Below are 8191 nucleotides of genomic sequence, written 5' to 3'. Positions count from 1 at the left end.
CTGTCAGTGTTTGGAGCATGTTACATAAACATTCATCTGTATAGAATCAACACTTTAAGGGGTGATACTTGGAGTATATAAACTCTAATATATTTGTTTAAGTTCAGTCCCAGTCACTAATGGTAGAAGAATAAATTTAATAAAAAGTGGAATTATATATCAAAAGCCTTATTGTAAATGTTTGTATACTTTGACTCATTAATTCCTTTTCTGAGAATCTATCCTAAATGAAAATCCAGAGAAATTCATTGGATATCTTGAAACAATTACAACAAAAGGGACAATCTAATGCCTAATAATAGAAAGTTTATGGAAAAATTACACTATGCCAACATCATTCACTATAATTATAAGAAGACTTTTAACAAAGAAAACTGTCAAAATTCAGAATATAATAAAAATTATATATGCAGTATTCATTTAACTATATAAAAATAGACATATAAACAACACTGAAACTACTTCAATTTAAAAATAAAGACAGATTAGTTAAAAACATAATAGACAATTTCTTCAGATGAGAGGAACAACTAAAAAAATTAACAGATGATTAAAAATGTATGAAGCAAATATAAATAAAACAAGTATCAGGAGATTATTTAATAAAAAGGGAAATTCATAAATATAATAAAAGGGCAAAAGATAAATATGTGTATGTGGGAGGGACTTAATACATTAAAAAGAACAATAACAACTAAAGAAGTGTACATATCAAATTATATAGCACCAAAATGTAAAAAATAAAAACTGTGAAAATATATGAGAAATACATAGAAATAAAATTTAGATAGAAAATTTTAACATGCTATTATAAATTCAGAAACATATCAAATAAATAGAAAAACAAATAAGAGCATAGAAATTGGATCAACCTATTAGCCATTAGATTACCTGTATGATCCTGCTTGAAAGAAGTCAAATTCACAGAAGCAGGTAATTATCAGGGGCTGGAGAGAGGGAGGAAATGGGTAATATTGGTCAAAGTGTACAGTTTCAGTGAGAAAGGACGAATAAATTCTGGAGCTCTATACTACAGCATGTTGATGCTAATCAATATACATTGCATATATACTTGAAAATTGCTAGGAGAGCAAATCTTAAATATTCTCAACATACACACACACAAATTATGTAAAGGCATGGATATGTCAATTAGCTTAATTGTGATAATCATTTCACAACACATACTAAATCAATATGTTTTCCACTGTAAATATATACAATTTTTATCAATCATGCCTCAAAAAAATGCAAAATATTTAATTACCTATGCACTCCATGAAGAGTACATACTATGTATTTATTTGTTTGTTTTTGCAGTACTAGGGGATTGAACCCAGGGGCATTGTACATCTGAGCTATATTCCCACCCTTTTTAAAATTTTATTTTGAGATAGGGTCTTTCTATGTTTCCCAGCCTGGCCTTAAACTTGTGATCCTCCTGCCTCAGAGTAGCTGGTATTATAGGTGACACCATCATACCCAGCACTTCATACCATTTTTTAAAGTATTCAAGTAAAATTAATATAAATACATTCTGCAAAAACAAGTCACATCAGGATAATTTCTAAATTACAAAGCAAAAAGTTTGTAAACTAATAATAGAATTTCAAACAAAAGACCCCAACTGCCTCAAAATTAAAGTACTTATATTGAGTCAAAATTTATGAAATACAGTCAAATTTATCAAAAAGACAAATATAAACCAGGCATAGTGGCACATGCCTGTAATCTTAGCAGTTCAGGAGGCTGAGACAGGAGGATTGTGAATTCAAAGCTAGCCTCAGGAATGGTGAGGGGGCTCAGCAGTGAGACCCTGTCTCTAAATAAAATACAAAATAGGGCTGGGGATGTGGCTCAGTGGTTGAGTGCCCCTGAGTTCAATCCCTAATACCAAAAAAGAAAAAGAAAAATATATAACCTTTATTAGTGAAATAAATGAATAAAATTAATGAACTAACATTGAATACAAGAAGCTACAAAAATAATGTTTTTATCTCTATCAGACTATAAAATATTGGAGTTTCTCAAAGCAAGATCCTCTCTCAACCTGTTGCTAGGCAATTTCTTCCATTCCCACAGTTTCATTTGCCATCTGAGTGGCAGGAGAAATAAAATGGATGGAAACAACAACAACAAAAAGAAACCCCAGAAGAATAGAGAATGGAAATCACTTTACCAAAAGAAAGACAAAGCAAAGAGCAAAAGAAAATTTCAACAAATAAACAAACAAACTTATAAAAAACTCCTCCAGATTGAAACCAGAAAGATAAGTTACCACAGTTTTGAAAAAATGAGTGTTATTGAACATGATGGAGAAAAATAAGAGAGAACTCCTAAAACTCAAAATAAAATAGAATGAAAAATTCAAACAAAAGATCAAAAGACAAGTTAGGACTTCCAGTTACTTCTCTGATGTGTAAAGAGCTTAGAAGTCATCACTCACACCTTCACAGCAAGAGAAAAACTGAACAAACTGAAAATCAATGTCTTTTGTGGTAATCCTCAAAGAAATGAGGTCATAGGATGAAACATCACCCCCAAACTGTAGAAACAAGTGAACATAGAGGATTCAGGTCAACTTAACCAAAGTGAATGTCATTGGAAACAGGAACTGGTAGAACACATAAATGATAACATTGACAAATTAGTTGAGGCTGAGTGTAGACTAGATTGGGAATTAAAAACTTTTGAGGATCCAGTCCAAAAAGAGCAACAACACCTGTAGATTTTAGCTTATAAGATTCCCACCAGGTTCTGGTGATGAAGACTGGAGAAGGTAGGTGACAGGGGGGAAAAGTAACCAGAGCAGTATCCACACACACAAAAAAAAAGCCTATCAAATTTGGCAAAAGAATTCATTGGAGAACTATTCTGAGGAGATAAACCAGGTCATGTCCAAATGAATAAAAAACTGATCTTTCTCAGGGAAAAATTCCATGTGTAGATTAAATTATTTTTAAACATATGTAAACTGTCTATGGATGACACTAAAGGACATATTTTCAATATTCTAGGAAAGCTGGAGAATAATCTAGGAAAAAAAGAAAGAAAGAAAGGGAGGGAGGGAGGAAGGAAGGAAGGAAGGAAGGAAGGGGACAAGGAAACTAGAGATCCAATCCAGAATAATAGTAAAAGAAAAGCCATGATAAGAGTGGCACAGTAGGCCCCGAAAATGAGGTCTGAAGATAAGGCAGAATAGAGGATCCCAAGAGGGATCTCTCCAGGTTCAAACGAAATGGAAACTCTTTGTGGCATATAGTATTTTCAGAAGATGGCCACATCTAAGTGTACCCCAGCCCCCACATTCCTCTTATAATGTGAGAATTACATTCCTCCACTGAGAAGTAGGCTTTGTGTTTACTCTTCCAACCTGGGTGAACTTTGTGACTGCCTTGAGCAAAGGAATATGGAAGAAGTGATGGTGTGTGCCTGAAAGCCAGATTGTAAAAAGCAATGCAGCACATACCTTGCTCTCTTAGATCATTTGGTCTGGGAAACATAAAGCATAAAAACATCAAACATATGCCAGAAAATCAGATAATAAGAAGGGAGAAAACAGTGGATAAATTACTTTAGTAAAATTTTAAGTTCCTATGAGGATAAGAAAGCAATTAAGACTTTAACAAAACAGAAAAAGTGTCAGTTGAAGTATACGCCATAAAAAAGAAAGTTGAGTTGTTTCCCAGAACAGGTGAAAGGTTCTCTTTAGCTGCCATGACATGAGGACACCTAAGCAGCTCTGGAGATAAATCCAGAAGGAGACAAATCAAGATCCCCACCGTATAGCCAATACCAAGTGACACTGTTTTGTTTTTTCATGAGCTGGTCATTTGAGTACAGCCATAGAGTAGACAGAGAAGTGACTCAGAAAAACAAAGTTTATTATGCTCACAGGTCCTAAAAACAGAAGGAGAGCCCTTATGTAGGACCACATGAGAAGGACACCAAGGTGGTCAAGAGGCAGAAGACAAGTGAAGGGAAGATTTAAATGCCTATTGGCATTTCTCTATGGAAAATGCAGGCAGGACAGGGTAAACAGTTTAGGATTGGCTAGTTTAAGTAATTTCAGTAAATTCTAAGCTGGAAGGGTGGTCCCTAGTTAACTGTTACCCAGCCCTTGAGATCATTAAAGTGGAGAAATATTGCCTCCTGGAGTGCAGGGCTTGATAGAAAAGATATGGCTCTGGATTGGTTAGTCTGCATATCAAAGGCATGTTCCAGCTAGAGCCCTTAAGTATTTAAGATATCACTAGCCCCAGGTGGGTCTGTCTTCTCCTAGCCAGAAAAGATGGGTATGGTGGGGCACACCTATAATCTCAGAGGCTCAGGAGGCTGAGACAGGAGGATCAAGCCAGCCTCAGCAAAAACTAGGTGTTAAGCAACTTAGTGAGACCCTGACTCTAAATAGAATACAAAATTGGGCTGGGGATATGGCTCAGTGGTAAAAGCCCCTGAGTTCAATCCCCAGTACAAAACAAACAAACAAACAAACAACAACAAAAACAAAGAAAACATGATATTCAGTAATTTTCTCCTCCAACCCCATACAGCCATCATGAAAGTGGGTCCTGCAACACTTCTCAAGCCTTCAGATTACTTGCAGTCTCAACTAACACAGGATTGTAATTTCATGAGTGATCCCAAATAAAATCCAACCTGCTGAGTTCATCCTGAATGTGACCTACAAAAACAATGAGGGATAAATGATTATTGTTGTTTTAAGCCACAATGAAGTTTGGGGATGATATAATATACAGCATTAGATTTCTAATGCACTCTTTTGATAGGAATGTGATACATAAATAAAAAGTTTTAGGAAAAAAATTATATCAGGTATAAAGCAAAATAGACATAATGGTTGAGAATTTTTCTAAAAGCAACTAAAGTCACCTTCTACTGATTGAAATAACTCAACAATTTTTAAGTAAAGTTAAAAGAAAAAAATCACACCTACATTTCATAATGAAATTTCAGAACATCAAAGATAAAGAGAACTTAAGAGAACCAAAAAGAAAAAAATAAATGATCTTTGAAGAATCAGAAGTCACACTAAAAGCAAATTTTTCATAGCAACAGAGGAACCCAGACATCTGTGAAATGTTTTCAATTTTGCTAAGAGAAGGAACTGTCAACCAAAATTCTGTACCCAGAAATTTTTATAACTAAAAACTTATTTAAAGTGAAAGTTAAATAAAAATGTCTTCTGAGAAGCAAAAACAGTGAATTTGCCACCAACAAAATATCACCAAAGGAAATTCCAAAATATGTGCTTTATGGCACATATGATCTCTAGTGAAAAACTTAAGGTACAATAAGAAAAAGTTATATGGATAAATTCAAGCATACACTAACAGTATAAAACAATAATACTAATGTCTTTGTAATGAAAAGAAGTTATAAATAAAACTCATTTATAGGCTATAAATGGAGGGTAGGTGGCTGAAATCAACTGCAAAGTTTCATGTATTGTTCAGGAGAGGAGTAAATATTTTAATTAAATCTAGATCTTGATTAATATGCTGAAGTATATCAATGTAATATATAAAATTAAATTAATATGCCAAAATATCTACTGGAACTCCAAGAATAATACCTTTTATTATTCGATAGATACAGCAATTATTAATAAGATTGATCCAGAATAATGAAGAAAAAATAATCACTTGGAAAAGAAGATTAAAAAAAGAGGAAAAAAACAGAAAAGATGAAACAGAGAGGAAGCACAAAATAAATGTTAAGAAACCCAAATATGGTTTTCCCACGTGCGTTGTGAACCTGAGGGCATCAAGTTCTGAAGAGATGGGGGCTCGGATGACCCGCGCGATCAGGAATTTCAACATAGAGAACCGAGCAGAACGGGAAATCAGCAAGCCGAAACCCTCTGCGGCTCCCAGGCACCCTTCAACCAAGAGCCTGCGAGAGCAGATGAGCTACAACCCAGAAGTTAAGGGAGAAATTGCTAGAAAAGATGACAGGCTGTTCTCATTACTAAAAGAAGTATATGTTGAGTCCACAGATCCTGTATCTTCCCTGCGGGTGAAAACTACTGAAATACAGCAAGAATCAAAGGAATTCAGATTGCCAAAAGGCCACCATTTTGATATGTTGAATATTAAGAACATTCCCAAAGGCAAAATATCCATTGTAGAAGCATTAACACTTCTCAATAATCATAAACTTCATCCAGAAACATGGACTGCTGAGAAAATAGCTCAAGAATACCATTTAGAACTGAAAGATGTAAATTCCCTGCTCAAGTATTTTGTTACTTTTGAAGTCAAAATTTTCCCTCCTGAAGACAAGAAAGCAATACAATCAAAATGAAGAAAGTGATGAAATTGATTTCCCATATGTACTTCCCATTCCCATATCCTTTTTATTTCCTCATTTTTAGTATATAAAATTATATAAACTACTGAGTGTTTATAATGTTCCCTGCTTTGAGAGCATACTATTTATTGATCTCCTGACTTTTCAAGATTGGTTATGGATTTGTTTTGTTTTCTTTTAAATTAATTTGGTTTAGGCATAGTTCCTATGTGTATGTCAGCATGGCTAATCAGAACAGTTATAAATTTACTGTAATTGAAGGAGATATTAAGTTATTTTAGACACATGATATCAGCTTTTAAATTGGTCTTTTGACCTGAGTCCCACATTTAAAATTCATAAGTCTTACCTTCCAGTTTAAGTGGTTAGTTCATTCTGTCAGGGATATTGAAAGTAAGTTTTTTGACTCCTAGGACCATGACATTTTTTTGTTAGGGAAAGAGAATAATATTTCCCAAATAAAGACAGGCAGGAGGCTGACTATGAAATCAGTGAAAAATATATTTATATCATTACTTTTGATGAATAAGAATTGGCAAGGATTTTTTTGTTTTGTTTTGAATTGGTTCTAAGTATGGAATAATGTCTTTTAAATTATAAGAAATAACTAGTAATGTTTATAAATGTTAGCAATCTGCTTAGACCGAAATGGATCAGGCCAAAAGCTATCAGAACTATTGGGGGAGGGGAGACTATTGGGGGAAAAAAACAAACAATTTTTCTCTTGGTTTAATTTAGAAATACAAGAAATTTTTAAACAGTTAAAGAACCAGGGTAAGGGAAATTTGATGATCAAATTATATATAAATATTTAGTTTTAATGCTAGTTGAAAGAAGAAAGAAAAATAGTAAGTGGAAGCATAAAATATGGTCCTTGGAAGGAAGCTGGGAAATTGCTGCTTCATTAATGTAATAAACTTAAAAGAACCACAAATATCTGTACTAGGATCTTAAGCGAGATTGTGTAACTTTAGCTCAGCTTAATAGATTACCACCTATGAGATCTTGGGTAGATTGTGTAACCTCTTGAGATTGAATTTCTACTATAAAATGAGTATAATGCTGCCTTAAATATAATGGTTACTGTGACGATAAATGAAATAGTAAAGAACTACAAAGGACCAAGCAAATATGAATTTTTTTCCAGTTGAGAACATGCCTGAAGAGGATACATGATGTAATTATTTGTAGTTCATGACAGCCAGACTCAGAATTGAGGTTTTCAAAATCATAGTGTATTTTTTCCTATTAGACCAAAAATAAATTTATTTCAAAGGAGCAGAAGGTGGGAATTGTGGAAGATGGGTTTGTCAATGTGTTTCCATTGCTACTTCCCAGAGATTCCCCGGGAAATGGTATGGAAGATGCTGAGGAATTCAGCATGATGATAGAATGACACATCAGTAGTAATGCTGAAACAGAACGTGGGCAGAGATAGGCAACTTGTAAACTTGTTTTTAAATACTGTGCCATGTGATAAACTATACGTATTTTATTTTGTTCAACATAGTAGTTTTCAAGAAAATATGAAAGAATGCTAGCCAATAAAAATTTTTATTTTCAAACTCCTTTCAATCAGTCAAAATTATTTTCTTTTCTGTAAAGATCAATACTTGAATCACTGGTATTGCTATTTCTGAGCCACCTTTTGTGTTCAAAGCTATATTGTGTGATTAGGCATCTGTAAATATGGCTTCTCATATAGTGTCATGTGATAAAATAAAATTACTTCCCATATCAAAAAAAAAAAAGAAACCCAAATATGTATTTATAGCAATTAAAATGTATATTTATACAAATACTAATATAAAAACATTTATACATATATGGTAGTTATATATATAAATAGTATGTAAAT

The 8191-nt window shown here is 33.4% G+C and overlaps 1 pseudogene; it reads left to right on the top strand.

Annotated features, from left to right (window-relative positions):
- The first annotated feature begins 5778 nt into the window (after positions 1-5778).
- Positions 5779-7898, top strand: LOC139702116 (NADH dehydrogenase [ubiquinone] 1 alpha subcomplex assembly factor 4 pseudogene; annotated as a pseudogene).
- The last annotated feature ends 293 nt before the right edge of the window (positions 7899-8191 follow it).

This window comes from Marmota flaviventris, chromosome 15 (assembly GCF_047511675.1).
Source record: "Marmota flaviventris isolate mMarFla1 chromosome 15, mMarFla1.hap1, whole genome shotgun sequence".
Lineage (NCBI taxonomy): Eukaryota > Metazoa > Chordata > Mammalia > Rodentia > Sciuridae > Marmota > Marmota flaviventris.
This window is presented reverse-complemented; position numbering and strand designations above follow the sequence as displayed.